General features: G+C 40.2%; 1 protein-coding gene across 1 annotated transcript in view; it reads left to right on the top strand.

The window, feature by feature from the left end:
* Positions 1-2,997: 2,997 nt before the first annotated feature.
* Positions 2,998-6,000, top strand: part of abcc9 (ATP-binding cassette, sub-family C (CFTR/MRP), member 9) — a 79,349-nt gene continuing 76,346 nt past the window's right edge. The window contains exon 1 of the mRNA XM_085769858.1: positions 2,998-3,242. The gene's annotated coding sequence lies outside the window, so the exon portion shown is untranslated. The remainder of the gene's footprint in view (positions 3,243-6,000) is intronic.

Here is a 6,000-nt window from a genome sequence, read left to right as displayed (position 1 = left end):
AGCAGGAGGCTACTTCCTCCGGCAGTTAGCGTGATGTCGCTCGGCAACGGTCCCAGAGGAGGCTAAAGAAGCTAAGCTAAGCTAAGCTAAGCTAGGCTAGGCTAGGCTAGGCTAGCTGCGTTCCAAACGGTAGCGGTTGACCGAGAGGAGGCGCCGGAATCACCGTGTATGTCCCCCCCCCCCTAAAACTCCATTTATGTTACTTTTTGAGGTGATATTGTTCATTTTAGTTTATTTTAAATGTATTATTATTATTTACAGTTTAAAATAAGTCTAATGGAGTGTCAGAGTTTTGATAAACAGTCTATATTTTGTGTTTTGCTCGTTGAATTGTTGGGCCTGGATACTTGTTTACATATCATTAACTTGGGGTTAACAGCTTGTGATAACTCCTTATTAACTCACAGTGGGTCCTGAGCTGCTTGGGTCTGATTTTAAACAAAATTGCAAATTGATACCTAATGCTAAATCTAATATTTATATTTTCTCAAGGGGTTTCCATATTTAAGCCTTGATATTGCTGTTGCTCAGTTCAGATAACATGAACCGGGGGCAGCACCTGCACATGCACTACTAGTGCATTCATTGTTGCAAAGAAAGAAAAATCCCATTCATCTCTGTGGTGCTGCTCGGTTGGCTTTAATGTGACCTACATTTCCCCCCTGTGTTATTTCTTGCCATTTATTGTGCATTAAGGGGAATAATATCATCTCGAAACGCTGCCATCTGCGAGTGTGTGGTGTGTGATGTGTGTATACGTGTGTGTGTCGTGCTGCGCTGCCTTGAGCGCCATAATACCGTATCTGAGGACACTCCACTACAGTTATACGATAGGCATTTCCTTCCTGCCCCCCGTGCCTTTGGGTATAAACCTTAAGCCGCAATAATTGTGAGACGCGCACGGCGGAGTGAGAGTCCAAGCCGAGGGGACGCTGTGACCGACAGACCTGCGTCAGAGGCCGGGGTAGGGGTGAGTATCAGGCTTTCCCATTTCATCCCTCAGTGTCATTCACATTCGCATTCATATTCACAACCAGACGACAGCAGCATCATCATCAGTGTGCTGCTGCTGCTGCTGCAAGATAGATGCGTAGGTGTCCTCTTAACGTGAAAAAAGACGCGCACCGGACTTCATTCAGAAATCTGACCATTTAAATCACCACCCACTCTGCGTGCAAATGTGTAGCTTCAGTATATATCTCAATATAATATCTGGATTAAGTGGAGATTCATCTTAATTTCGGTATTCCCATTATCAATTACATTAATACTTCCATGCATGAGTATGAGTTTGATTCACGCGGGGCTCCATGGTGGATGAAGGTGAATCGTGCTGTGAGGAAGCTGCAGGAAATCCAGACGGGACAGTTGAAAACATCCAAAGTTTTATGAAGCTGCATCTTCCTACAGCGTTTCTATTCACGACGAACACAACAATGCATCTGATCGGTTTATAATAAAACATAAAGTCACCTTTAACAGTTTTCATATTGGAGTATATGAGTATAAACTTTAAATCGATTAATTTCTCAATTGAGTTTTGTTCAGCTGCTTTGTTTTTGTTACAGTATGTATCGATTCTCTCTGATTACACAGTGCAGGGATTTCACCTCGTTCCTCTGAACTGTGCATCTTTATATAGGCTACACATAGTGGACAGTGAGGGGACAGTGTCCGCCTCAGTGGGCTCTGGTGACCGTGTCTGAGGTCTCCTCTGTCCGACGCCTTTTAATGCCAAGCCACGCGATTTCCCCACTGAATCCTGCAGCGATTCATTCAGAGTGGGTTCAGATTATGGATAATTTCACTGCGAACTGCTGTGTATGAACCCAGAGCAAATCAGACTCTGAGAGTATCAATAATATTACAGTTTATTTTGTATTTTTTTTTGTTGGGATATGGATATATATTCTCTTGGAAATGTTATGTGATTTATAATATAATAGCTCTCGGAGGTTTTTGTAAAATATCCATAATTGTACAGATGTAGGATTGAATTTTATGCTTTAATTTAATTTATTTTATAATTAATTAAAAGATGAATGATAGAAAATGACAACACCAGCACATCTGATTGGACACTGTTATTGTTTTTTTGTTTTTTAGTAATAAAATGTTATTAAACTTGGATTAGTTACCAGTTTCTATGTCAAAGCTGTGATCAGATAAAGTGACGGTGTTTGAAGTTTAAAGTTTGTAAAGTGTGTGTAGGTGACATGTCAGTTGGCTGTTGAAGAAGCAGCCCATAATAAACCCCCCTCTCACCGCTAAACTGGTTCATGTTAGGAAATCTGATAGGAGGGAAAGTTGAGTCAAGTTCGCCGAAGTTACGTAAACTCACACCGGAAGTTACGACGTTTATACCTTCAAAATAAGTTTATGTCGCCAGAAGAAAATACATTTCTTTGAGAAAATGGATAAAACAGAATCGTGTAATGTAATAGAGAACAATTGAATTATTATTAAAACGTATTAACTTAACATATCTTCCACCCATACACAGTTCAATAACAGTCAAGGCTACATTACCAATAGCCTAGTCAAATATAATGAAGCTCAGGGTCCCAGAAGTCTTCAGGTTTCCGGTGGTTGCAATTATTTTTGGTGATTTGATTAATTAAGAAATACTAACACAGGACTGCTTGATTTATATTTATATATTACAGAGAGGCTCAAAATATATTCTAATGTCCACAATACATCTGTTGATGTTATTCCTATTATTTAACCAGATGTAAGTGAGGAACACAACCGGCTTGATGTTGGCTTATTTAAGCTTTGATTTGTGATATTTGTAAAGTTTTTATATTCTTTGAGACATTTAAATATTTAATAGTCTTTGCATGAACATCTCATAGTGTAGTTTTTGTGATTTTTCTTTGTCATTATTAAGCTGTGAGTAAATGTAATTAGTTGGATTCGCTCTCTTTTCAGTCGCTTGGTGAAAGAGGACTTTTATTTTGTAAGGCCACCACCGGAAGTGTAAAACCGCGCTGTGTGCAGCTTGACGCCGCTGGCAGAGACACGCAGCAGTATGCGGAGCAGCTGATGCTCTTAACGGGGCTAAAAATAATCAACTTTTTTCTCTCCAACTCTCACAGTAAATTGTTTCTTTTCCTCTTTTTCATTCCCTCTGTTTGTTTTTCTTACTTTTTCTTTTTTTTCTCTTTGCTTTTTTTTTTTTTAAATCTCAGGCATCAGGAATGAAACGGTGTCACTGAGGATTATTACTTTACTCCGAGGTAAGACACTGTGTTGTGTTAATATTAGCCTTAACTCATTCAACTAACTTCACTTAACCACTCTGTTTGACTTCACAGATGTGTAAATTAACTTTCACAGGAGGCTTTTTTAGTATTTTTGGAAACATTTGCTGTTGTTAACAGTGTGGTAGTTAAATGCAGGTGGTGTTTGTAGTGAACTCTGGAGGTTAATTAACCAACATTATCACATTTTAACATGATATTTATGGTCTGAACCGTCCAGCCTGAAGTCTGCTTATGTTTGGAGCCAAGTTTCTGTTTTATAGTTTCCAGAACGATGTTAGTATTTAATCAGGGCTCGTATTGTATGGACAGGCTCTGTAAATCACTCACTTTTTAATGCTCAGTCACATGGGAAAGTTTCACTTCTGGCATTTACAGCTCCATGCTTCCATGTTGGATCAGAACTTAAATAGGAACGATACATTTTTCCACCATCTGCCCGTTTGCTTGGTATGATAAAGTGGTTATTATTATTATTATTTATCAATTGGATGGCATCAAATTACAGGATGCATAATTGAGCTTTGGCCAAACAAAGATGGCTGCCATATTTTTTGGGGGTGGAGCCATAATGTTAGCCTGTAACAAATGATGTAATCCTACGTAATTGGATGTTTTATGACGTAAATATTCGGTTACGTCTATGAGAACTTTTAATTTCAAAGGTCAATGACGGTTTTCTTAAAAGCTGATAACGCTGACTCTGGGAAAAACATGAATGAAGACTTTAATCAAGTCAAGACAATATTTATTTATGGTACACGTGCATGTAATTACACCATATGGAGGTACAGACTCTGTTGGGTCTCATCTGGTTGTAGACACCTTCTCCTCCTCCTGTCTCAAACCATGGAAGTAACATATCTTTTTTCAGAGAATTAACGTCTTCTTCTCTGAGACTTTAGGATTTAGATCCATTTTTCTGGGCCTCAGCAAGTGTGAACATCTCCTCCTCGTCCTCCTCTTGCTCCTTCTGCTGCTTCTTCAGTTTATTGACAAGCTGAAGGTTCAAGTTTGAGGTCAGTTCCTCCACCTTTGCTTTGAGACTCTCCAGTTCCTGATGGACAACGTAGTCTTCAGCCCCTGGATCATCTCCTGATCCTCCTTCAACTTCTCAATGTTTGCTTGTTCCTCCTCTTTGAGCTCAACCATCATTCTTCATCTTAGTCTCCATCTCCAGCCTGATAGAGAAACTCACCGTACTCTGCATCCTGACAGGAAATATGACCCAAGGCTTTATGGACCCAAGGCTTTATGGAGCTGATCCATCAACACTTCCAGCACGGCGTCTTGTTGCCTCCTGTATCTCTTGGTCTTAAAGGCCATAGTTGTAATGAATTGATGTTTTGTTTGTTCCTCCGCTCAAAGATTTCTTTCACTCAGGTTTACATGTCACGTGTTGGACGGTCTGTAATGAAACACCTGTATCTGAACAGTCTCTGCTGTCAGTAGACGACGTACAGGATCAAAGTCCTGAAGTCCTGTAGTTCAGGTTCATCCTTGTCCACAGTGGTTTCCATCATGGAGGAACTTCCTTTGATTTTCCTGGACACCACTGATCCAAAAAAACCTTCACTGTCGACTCTGAACTTCCCAAGTCTGGAGTCGACTGGATGGACAGAGATCTCAGAGTTTGACTCTTAAAGCAGAAGTAAGCGATATTTTTGTGTTAATATAAGTCTTAAATAGTTCTATCTTCCGACAGCAATCACTTATATAGAGTGTTTGGACTGAAACACGGGTCTGTCAGTCACTCTGCTCTGCTCTGAGCCGAGGAGAAAACTTTTCTTGTATCCTACAACCTTTATCCAATGAGGAGAGAGAACGGCATGAAGGGCTGTGTGTGCAGCCAAGGGATGCGTGTGAATGTGGTGACGTAGGGAAGAGGACCAATAGATCCATGACGAGGGCGGGGATTGCTAACTCCATCGGCTGGCAAGAAGCAGCCAAAACGACCGGATCGCTTACTTCTGCTTTAATACAAGTTCAGAGTTTGTTAAATCATAAAACGACACCTCCAACGCCCTTCAAACAGATGTGTGTTCTGCTGTAGACTGGTGAGTCATTGCACTGGCAGCAGCGTGGATCAATATTTTATGAGGTGAGCTATAATCAGGAGGTCTTGGATTCAGGCCTGTGAAGCAGCTAATGTCAACTTTGAGCTCTTAACGTTTAAATAACGATTAAAAAAAACAACAGCAACGACAACCTGAGACCCCGACACTTAAGTCGTGGCATCCTGATGACTTGTAATGACACATCAACCCCCAGGAGTTCTTCATTCATTTAATATTAAAGCACCATAAGCTGACAGGTATGTTGCTGGACGAAGCCCCTGAAATAGCTGCCGTGCTTCACACTGTGGAAGTGTGTGTGACAGACCGCAAACATGTCGGACCCAGACTCCAAAGGTCAAAGAGCTGTCAGTGACCCAGACGACAAAACAGAAACAAAACTGCCCATCAAATAAAACACAACACAACTATAGTTAGCCGGAGTCCCAAAACTTTGGAAATGGCTTTCTAACACTTTCCAGACTGACAGATGTCAATTATTTTGTTTAGAGCTGCAACAATTAATCAATTAATCGCACAATAATCGATTATTAAATTAATCTTCAACTATTTTGATAATCGAATAATTGGTTTTGGTCCAAATTCTCTGATTTCAGCTTCTTAAATGTGAATATTTTTGGTTTCTCTCTCTCTTTGGTTTTTGGACAAAACAAGACATT

The sequence above is a fragment of the Trachurus japonicus genome, chromosome 23 (assembly GCF_045865225.1).
Source record: "Trachurus japonicus isolate A0001 chromosome 23, Traja_1.0".
Classification (NCBI taxonomy): Eukaryota; Metazoa; Chordata; class Actinopteri; order Carangiformes; family Carangidae; genus Trachurus; species Trachurus japonicus.
This window is presented reverse-complemented; position numbering and strand designations above follow the sequence as displayed.